The sequence below is a fragment of the Condylura cristata genome, unplaced genomic scaffold (genome assembly GCF_000260355.1).
Source record: "Condylura cristata isolate star-nosed mole 26May11 unplaced genomic scaffold, ConCri1.0 scaffold00024, whole genome shotgun sequence".
Lineage (NCBI taxonomy): Eukaryota > Metazoa > Chordata > Mammalia > Eulipotyphla > Talpidae > Condylura > Condylura cristata.
The window spans coordinates 17,837,576-17,846,670 of NW_004567125.1; positions in this window are offsets into that span (position 1 = coordinate 17,837,576).

Below are 9,095 nucleotides of genomic sequence, written 5' to 3' on the forward strand. Positions count from 1 at the left end.
CGCTGCGCCACCAGGGAGGGCCTATTGTTTTTTTTTTAAAGATTTATTTTATTTATTTATACATGTAAGAATTGGAATGTAGGACAGAGGTGTGGGGGTTAAGATGGTTCACCAGAGGCAGAGTAGGGAGCAGAACAGGCAGATCGACAAAGTACACTGCTGAGGGGAGCAGTGGGTGAGACAGTTGTTTTTTTTTTTTTTTTAAGATTTATTTGTGCATACAGAACTGAGGTACAGGCCAGAGGTGCAGGGGTGGTGAGAGGATTTACCAGAGAGGGAGTGAGGAGCAGAACAGGCAGATCGACAAAGTACACTGCTGAGGGGAGCAGTGGGTGAGACAGGAGAAGTCTACTCGCCATTTGGATCAACTCCGCAGCAGGGATCGAACTCATGCTGAAGTGGCTTTAACTTCTTAGTGCTGTGCTTTAACCTGCTGTGCACCTGGGAGGGCCCCCTTTATTCTCTTTTGGAGTTGAAATATTCCCTCAGGTAAGAAATACAGTTTGGAGAAAACTCCAAGGAGAATGAAAATATATAAAATCCAATATTGAGAGTCTTGTGATTCCATTCGACGCTCCTACTTGCTAATGGAAATTTCATGTCCCTCAAGGTCCAGGTCCATGAATAGAGGCTTTAAATCTATATTATTTTTATGGTCTATTTAAATTCACATGATCGAGGGCCTCCCTGGTGATGCAAGCAGTTAAGTCTCAGCACTATGAAGCTGTCAACATCCACCGAGCACAAGTTTGATCCCCAGCCAGGGTGGTGACCCCACGGAGTGCAACAGACCTCTCTTGTCTCACCCATTGCCCCTGCAACAGTGTATTTTATTTGATCTGCCTGTTCTGCTCCCCACTCTGCCTTTGGTGAATCCTCTCACCCCACCCCATCCCCATACCTCTGGCCTATACCCCAGTTCTTGTGTGCATAAATAAATCTTTTAAAAATAAATACACAAACCTACATGGTCTTTAACCAGAGGTAGGCCCAAGATATGTAGAGTCAGGTTCAGAGCTGCTGACAGTTTTAAAGAATTAAATGGGGAAATGGTGTGAGATTAGGTAATTTGTGGTGAAACTTTTTGAACTGATTAAGTCCATTTGTTTATCTCTAATTGGACAAGTCATCAGAAGTTTACAGTGTAGTGGTCATCAGAAAATGATCTCTTGCTTTGTTATTGTAGTCACCTAATGGTAAGTCCAGCTGTTAGATTTCCTCCTGGAAGCCTCACTATGGCAGCTTAGAGTCAAAATGGAATCTATATTTATAACTGATTGATAGATTAGATGATGATGTTGAAGGAGGAGGAGGATAGATAAGTTTGAGTTAATCACACTTCTCAAAATGCATATTTTTGTCATAGGTCTATACTGCTCTCTCAATTTTTTTTCATTCATTCACTGCTGTATTTTTCTTTTCTCACTCATCTCCACCTCCAAATCTTATGTCAGATGCAAAAATTCTAACAAGTATAATGTGTACCTTTATATGTATTTGTTCTTATAAGATAAGAATTTATGTACACGAGTTTTAAATTTACATAAGTGGAATTGTTTATACATTTCCTTATGTTTGTCTTTTGTTTCAAAAACTCAGCCTCAAGCTTTCTTAACATCCATTTATAAGATTCTGGGCATACTTCACCAAATAGTCCTTCCTTGGTAGAAATTCTCTTCTTTAAATTTGTTTCCACATCAGGATTAGACTGGAGGATTGCTTCTAGCTTTCACCATCAAACACATCACTCTGATGAGCTTCATTAAAAATTTCCCCTTCTAGAAATGTTTGAAAATGTCTTTGCACTGATTATCCAGGAGTACCATTTTTGGTTCATAAAGTGTTGGGAATATTTATGTGAACTAAGTATTCATAGAGGGGTCTCTAGACCAATCTACTTTCCCAAAAAGATGCAGCGTAACTCTACCAACGTTTAGCATTGTCCAGATTTCTCGCATTTTTTATTTTTAACAAATGCAAAGGGGTTGGTTAATTTGCATTTCTCTGATTACTAATGAGTTTAAGCAGTTTTTTATATGGTCATTAGACTTTTGGATTTCCTTCTCCATAAATTGCCCAATCACGTTGTTGTTCAACTTTTTATGGAAATTCCTCTCATCTTGTTGATTTTCATGTGTTCCATTTAGTAAACATTAGTCTCTTGCAGTTTTCAACATTTAAACATCTTCTCCCATTCTATAATCTATCTGTAAACTTTAGTCATGGTGTCCTTCAATGACTAGAAAGGCAATTATGATGTAATCAAATTCATCAATCTTTTTTCTAATGTGAGGGATTATTTCATACGGAAGCATTGCTTAAGAGTATTTCCCCCCAACTCTAACATCTCAAAAGATACTGCATTTTCTAACATAAGTTTCATAAATTTGGTTCTCAATTCCTCTGCAAACTGCCATTTGCATTGTATCATTCCACATATTACAAACCTATCTTCATAAAATCATCCACAAATGCTTCTGCCCTTCCCCCATTAGTTTGCTCTTTTCTGTATTTTCACTGGCCAATCTCTCTGGACTCCATGATCTTGAAAATACTTATATTACTATGATGCTTTGGTATTCTTTTTTAATAGTTTGTTTATTTATATATATGTTTTACATCATTGTTCATTGTTGTACAATATTTACTTTCTCAGGATTTCCACCACCACTTCACCTGAGCACCATCACCATAGTCCCTTGTGCTCTGCCTGTCCTTGTTTTCATACCTTTCCCTTACTCGCCCCTGCAGAATGTCTGATTTGTAGGAATCTGTTTATTTTTGTTTGGTTTGATATTGTTATTATTTTGTTCTGATCGCTTATTTGGTCCCCCTATATTCCTCCTATAAGTGAAACTAATATTTTTCTTTTTCCTTCTGACTTCACTAAGTATAATGCCTTCTAGCTCCATATATGTTAGTGCAAATGGCATGAGTTTATCTTTCTTGGTTGCTGAGTAATATTCTGTTGGGCATATATACCACATCTTTTTGATCCAGTCATCTATTTTTGAGCATTTGGGTTGTTTTCAAATCTTACCAATTATAAATAGTGCTGCAGTAAACATAGGGGTACAGGTATCCTTTTGAATTAGTGTTATTGTGTCCTTTGGGTACATCACTAAGTGTAGAATTGCTAGGTCATAGGGTAGTTCTATTTTTAGTAGTCTAAGGAACCTTCACACAACTTTCCATGGTGGTTGTTGGAGTTTGTATTCCCACCAGCAGCATAGGAGAGCTCCTTTTCACCACATCCTTGGCAACATTTGTTGCTAGTTTTTGCTGTGTGTGTATGTGTGTGTGCTTAATAGGTGCTATTCTTACTGGTATGAGCTGGTATCTCATTATGGTTTTGATTTGCATTTCCCTGATTATGAGGGATGTTGAACATTTTTTCATATGTCTGTTGGCCATTTGCATTTCCTCTTTGAAGAATGTCATTCAAGTTCTTCTGCCCATTTTTTGACTTAATTGTTTACTTTGTTTTGTTGAATCACATGAGTTCTTTGTATATCTTTGTGATCAGTCACTTATCAGTTGTATGGAGTCCAAGAATTTTCTCCCAATCAGTAGGGTGTCTCATTGTTTGGTTAAGGTCACTTTTGCTGTACAGAAGCTTTTTAGTTCTATGTAATCCCCATTGTTTATCTTTTACTTCAATTTCTTTGCCTTGGGGTATGAGTCTTTTTAAAGATGTTACTCAGTTGTCTGTCTTGTAGTGTTTTGTCTATTTTTTTTTCTGTATTTTGTGGTTTCAAGTCTTATATTCAGTTCTTTTATCCATTTGAGTCATTTTGGTATTCTTAATAACTAACAGGGCGTGTCTCTTCTCTAAACTCTTCCTTTTTTGAAAATGTTAGATTTTGGTTTAGTTTATTCAAAGATTGATATTAAAGTTTTTACTGGGTTTACACTAAATTTAGAGGTAAATGTGCAATGAATTGATCTCCTGATAGTACTAAGCATTCACACCTAAGATAATAAAATCCCTGTTTATTCCGGTGATCTTCTAAATTTCTTATATACTTTTATGGTATTTTAACTTCTGATAACTTTTTTGTTGTTGTTTTGATTTAGAAATATTTCTTTTTTCAAATTGCATTTTCTACTGATGAAATGTGTTCTTGTTATTTCAAAGTAACCTTAAATATAGCAAATACATTGAACTCATTGTTTTAATGGTTAATATGTTGGTTTTTCTAGCTATATAATCATCATTACTTACAAATCATGAGTTTTATCTTTTTTGTCCAACCCTGAGTGTTTACATTTTTTTAATTTTCAGGGAGTGTTCATATATATCTTACATGGTGTGAAATGGTAACACAGGTCCTTGTCTTATCCCAGGTTTTAAAGGAATGCACCTAAGATTTCCTCATTAACCACAATGCTTATTCTAAGTTTTTGGCACGTAAATTTTACTTGCTAAGTAATTTCCTGGCCATTCTGAGTTTTCTAAGACTTTTAAATTATAAATAACTTTTTAATCACCCTTATCTGCTTTTGGATCAAGACTATACAAGGTTCATGAGTTACATAATAACAATTTGTTATTGCAATACAACACCTTTCCTACTATCTGGATTAACATATGTAAGTTAGAGAATCAATGGAAGTTCAGAGTTCCTTTCTAACATGGGCAGTTTGGACTCTGTGGAAATACAGATTTTATTACATTTCTGCATAGAAAATATTTATCTTTTTCAAATTCAGGAGTGTTCTTGGTTGGTATCTCCTACCGTGGTATGAGAATGCCTGCCTTTTTAGATTTTAATTTGTATAAACCAAGAAGACTTTACTAAATGAGGAATTTGTTTCCATTGTTGTTCAAACCCAATTCCATTTCTCAATGAATAGTTCAGTGAAGGATTCTAAAGCTACCTTTTGGTAAACTAATGAATTTTCATGCTTTAAATTTTTTTTTGATTTGCCACTCTTTTGTACAACTATATAATTTTGAAATTAAAACTTCACATCTTCATATATTTACATTCATCCTCCCCCAAAAACCCAGTGTCACAACTCAAATCTTCCTTCCCTTACCATCTCCTTATTCCTCCCCATGTGCTCTAGTAATCTATATTAGTAAAATTATTCTTGTTGTCTTGCCTGTTTATTTCTTTGCTTTTTAAACACTCTGAAAGTGAGTGGAAACCATGTGGTAAACTGTCTTTCACCTCAAGATCTATCAATTTTCTCTCACAAGGTACTATTTCATGTTTTTAATAGCTGAGTAATATTCCATCAAGTATAGATTCTTTATTCACAATTTCTTTATACTGTCATATTTTGATCAGCATTTGGTTTGGTTCCTCTACCTGACTTACGAATAATGCTGCTATGAACACAAGAGCACATAAACCCTCTTATATTACTTTTTTTCATATTCTTTGAGTAAATACCTATAAATGATACACTGCAGTATATAGAATTTTATTTTTAGTTTCGTGAGCTATGTCCATGCTGTTTTCCATACAGATTGCATCAAGATATATTTCTACCATAGTGAATGAATATTCCTTTTCCTACATCCTTACCAAATTCTGTTTCCAGAATTTATAGGCTATTCTCACAGCAATAAGGTGATATCTCATGTAAACTTAAAAGATAGAAAAAGATCTATAAACAAAACTATAAGACATTGTCAAAGGAAGTAAAAAGAAGACATAAAGAAATAGAAAAGTGGCCCATATTCATGGACAGGGAGAATAAATGTTTTTATAATAAACATTCTTAAAAAAAAAAAAGATTTACTTATTTACTTATTTATGTATGAACTATGGTGTAGGCCAGAGGCATGGGAAAAAAGTATTCACCAGAGGCCCTCCCTGGTGGCGCAGCGGGTTAAAGCACAGCACTGAGAATCTAAAGCCGCTTCTGCATGAGTTCGATTCCCGCCTGCCCCGGAGGTGACCACATGGCGTGGCAGACCTCTCCTGACCCGCCCGCTGCTCACTCAGCTGTGTACTTTGTCCATCTGCCTGTTCTGCTCCCCACTCTGTCTCTGGTGAAGCCTCTCGCCGCCCCTGAGCTTCTGGCCTGTACCCCAGTTCTGTATGCACAAATAAATAAATATTTAAAAAAAAAAAGTATTCACCAGAAGCAAAGTGGGGAGCAGAACAGGTGGATCTGCTGAAATACTGCTAAGGGGAGCAGTAGGAGAGACAGGAAAGACCTGCTGAACCATATGTGAGTTAGCTCCCTGTTAGGGGATTGGGATTGAAATGAGTCTGCAGTGGTGATAACATGATAGTGCTAAAACTTAACACCCATGCCACCAGGGAGGCCCCTAAAATAAACATTGTTAAAAGTAATGTATTCACTATAACAACTATCAAAAGCCTGTTTTCATTTTTCACTGGAATAGAATAATCAATTCTAAAATTTGTGTGACAATCACAAAAGACCCTGAATAGCAAAAACAATGGAGAGAAAAGAAGGAAATCAAGATATCATACTACCTGTCTTCAAACTATCATGCACAGTAATAATAATTAAAATTATATGGTGTTGGATTCAAAATAGAAACAAAGACTAATGGAGTAGAATAGAGATGCCAAAACTAAATCCACCCAAACATGGACAGTTGGTCTTTGACACAGGAGTCATGACATAGAGTTGACTAAGGAAAGCCTCATGACATAGAGTTGACTAAGGAAAGCCTCTTTATCAAATGGTGCTGGAAACTTTAGACAGTCACACACATAAAAGATGAAATTACATCATTACATAACTCCACGCAAAAAAAAAAGTAGTTCAAAATGGATTCAAGAGTTGGACATTTAATACAGGAAACCATAAAATACTTAAAGAGGAAATACACTCCTGAACATCAATCATGGAGATTCATTTAGGGACAAAATTCTAACAGTAATGAAAAGAAAGATCAAAAACAAATGGAACTACATCAAACTAAAAGCTTTTGTATCATGAAAGAAACTATTACAAAGGCTAAAATACAACTTGCAGACTTGGAGAAGATACTTGAACAAAGACACACTTATCCAGCAAGGAGTTAATTTATAAAATACATAAAGAATTCATACAACTCACAAACAAAAAGTGGTCAAAAGACCTAAATAGGCATTTCTCCAAAGAAGACAGAGAAGGTACCTGCTCAGCAATTAGTGGGAGGCAGATAATAACATATTCTGGGTGGCTTTCCAGTAACTTAATAGCAGGGGGGAAAATGTGACATGACAACACTATTCAGGAAATTAACAAGTTTTGATGTTTCACCACTAGTGAGGTTTATTTGACCTAATGCAGGTTATTTATGGAACAGTTATCTGGCTGAATGTAGACAATTGTTCTACCTTTTGGTAGACATATTTTACTTGTAAGGTATCATATTCTTCCCAACATTTTTTGCCACAGAATATACTGAGAATTAATTGGCTAAAGATTTGAGCACTAACAAGGCCAAAATCAATATTTATGACTCGGAAGTTTTGATTGGTTGTGCTTCCTGTCTGCTATCAGTACATTGTTACAATAGGAATTTTAGCAATCAGTTGCCAAGTCAACATCTATGAAACTTGTCCACTTATAGCATGAAAGGGCTATTCAGCATGACTTTTGTCCTGTCAAAGCAGAGAAATACACAAGAAAGACTAAGGTATGATTAGTCCATGCTGCTCCATTTCTTTTTTCAGCATTACCCAGGATCTAATTTGCAAGAATTTTCAGTTTTCTTTTGTAATACTGAGGTTTCAAAAAGAATCACCAAGATAATTAGGACTTCAAGATAAAGATCAACATCTAGAGTCTAGTTCAAAGAGGTCATGACAAAACATGTTAAACATGTGCTCTCTCAAATCTGTATTCTGTTCATGGTGAAATTATCTTTGTCATGGATTTTTGGGAATTGGGATTCACGTGGGCACTGTAAGTAGATAAGTGTGCTGATTGAAGTGACTTGGATGCCTGCTACAGCTCAGTGCTGCCATGTAGTTTCCTGATAACCTCCTCCACCCCTTTCCTTCTTGTCCTTCTGTCCTCTAGGGAATACCATTCACACAGTAGTGGAAACATGAAAGGAAAGGGTGAGGCCGAAGAGTTTCTTTCGATCATTGTCAGCCCTTCTGAGGCAATACGTCAGGGTATGTTTCTTAATACCCAAAAGACCTGTAAGTACCTGTCGCCCACACTCAACCTCAGGTGGATAACTTTCAGAGAGAACCTTGTATCATCATTCTTGGAAACAGCTCCGATTTGTCTCTGAGCATAGAGAGACAAAGGATAGGGCAGAGGAGATCAGTCCTATTTGCAAAAGGGAAAACAACTAAGAATGTGTATTTATATAGTTGCCTATAAAATTTCTGTATTTTCTTTCTTTAATATCCATGCATATTGAAGTAGCCTTTCGTCATGACATTATATGGGCTTCTGTTTATGGCATTTTAAATCAGTAGCCCAGAGTTTCCTGGGCCAGCAAGTTTCACTGAGAGTACACATAAAAGATCTTAAGATTTAGTTTGTATTAAAAAGGTAAGTGAGTTTATCTTCATAGTTCCTCTTTGTCATTCTCAGTTTTAAAACCCTTTACTCATCATGAGTGGGAAAATAAAGTGGAAAAAAGATGAATCCCACAGGATTTTGCTAGCCAAATGTATGGGGCCTTTCTCTTTGTTCCTTGTGACTTCTACATGCATTCACATGCTCTCTCAACACATAGTGAGCCCTCATTCTGTGCAATGCACTGAGATCTCAGAAACTGTGTAGAATTTGGTGTCAGATTTTGTGTTAGCATGGCTTGGGGAAAGGAACTTGATTGTGTTTGTTGTTTTTCTTAGCTTGGCTTTTGCTTGCCCCACTTTTTACCTCCGAGACACTTCCATGTGGTAGGCCATCAAATGTTTCTCGCCATCACATAGTGAGTCAGGAAAGGCTGAGAATTTTAGCCCAGGCCACTTGTCTTCTCGCTTGACAACACCGTGCTGTTGCTGTCAGTGAACTGTTTAGCAATTCTCACAAGGGCATCCACATGAACACATTTGGCTATGGATTTTTTGTCCTCCTCCACCCTTTTTTCTCTTTTGTCTTTCTGGTAAAACATTTGTATGCTGTCAATCACTTTAAGAAAAATCCTCTTT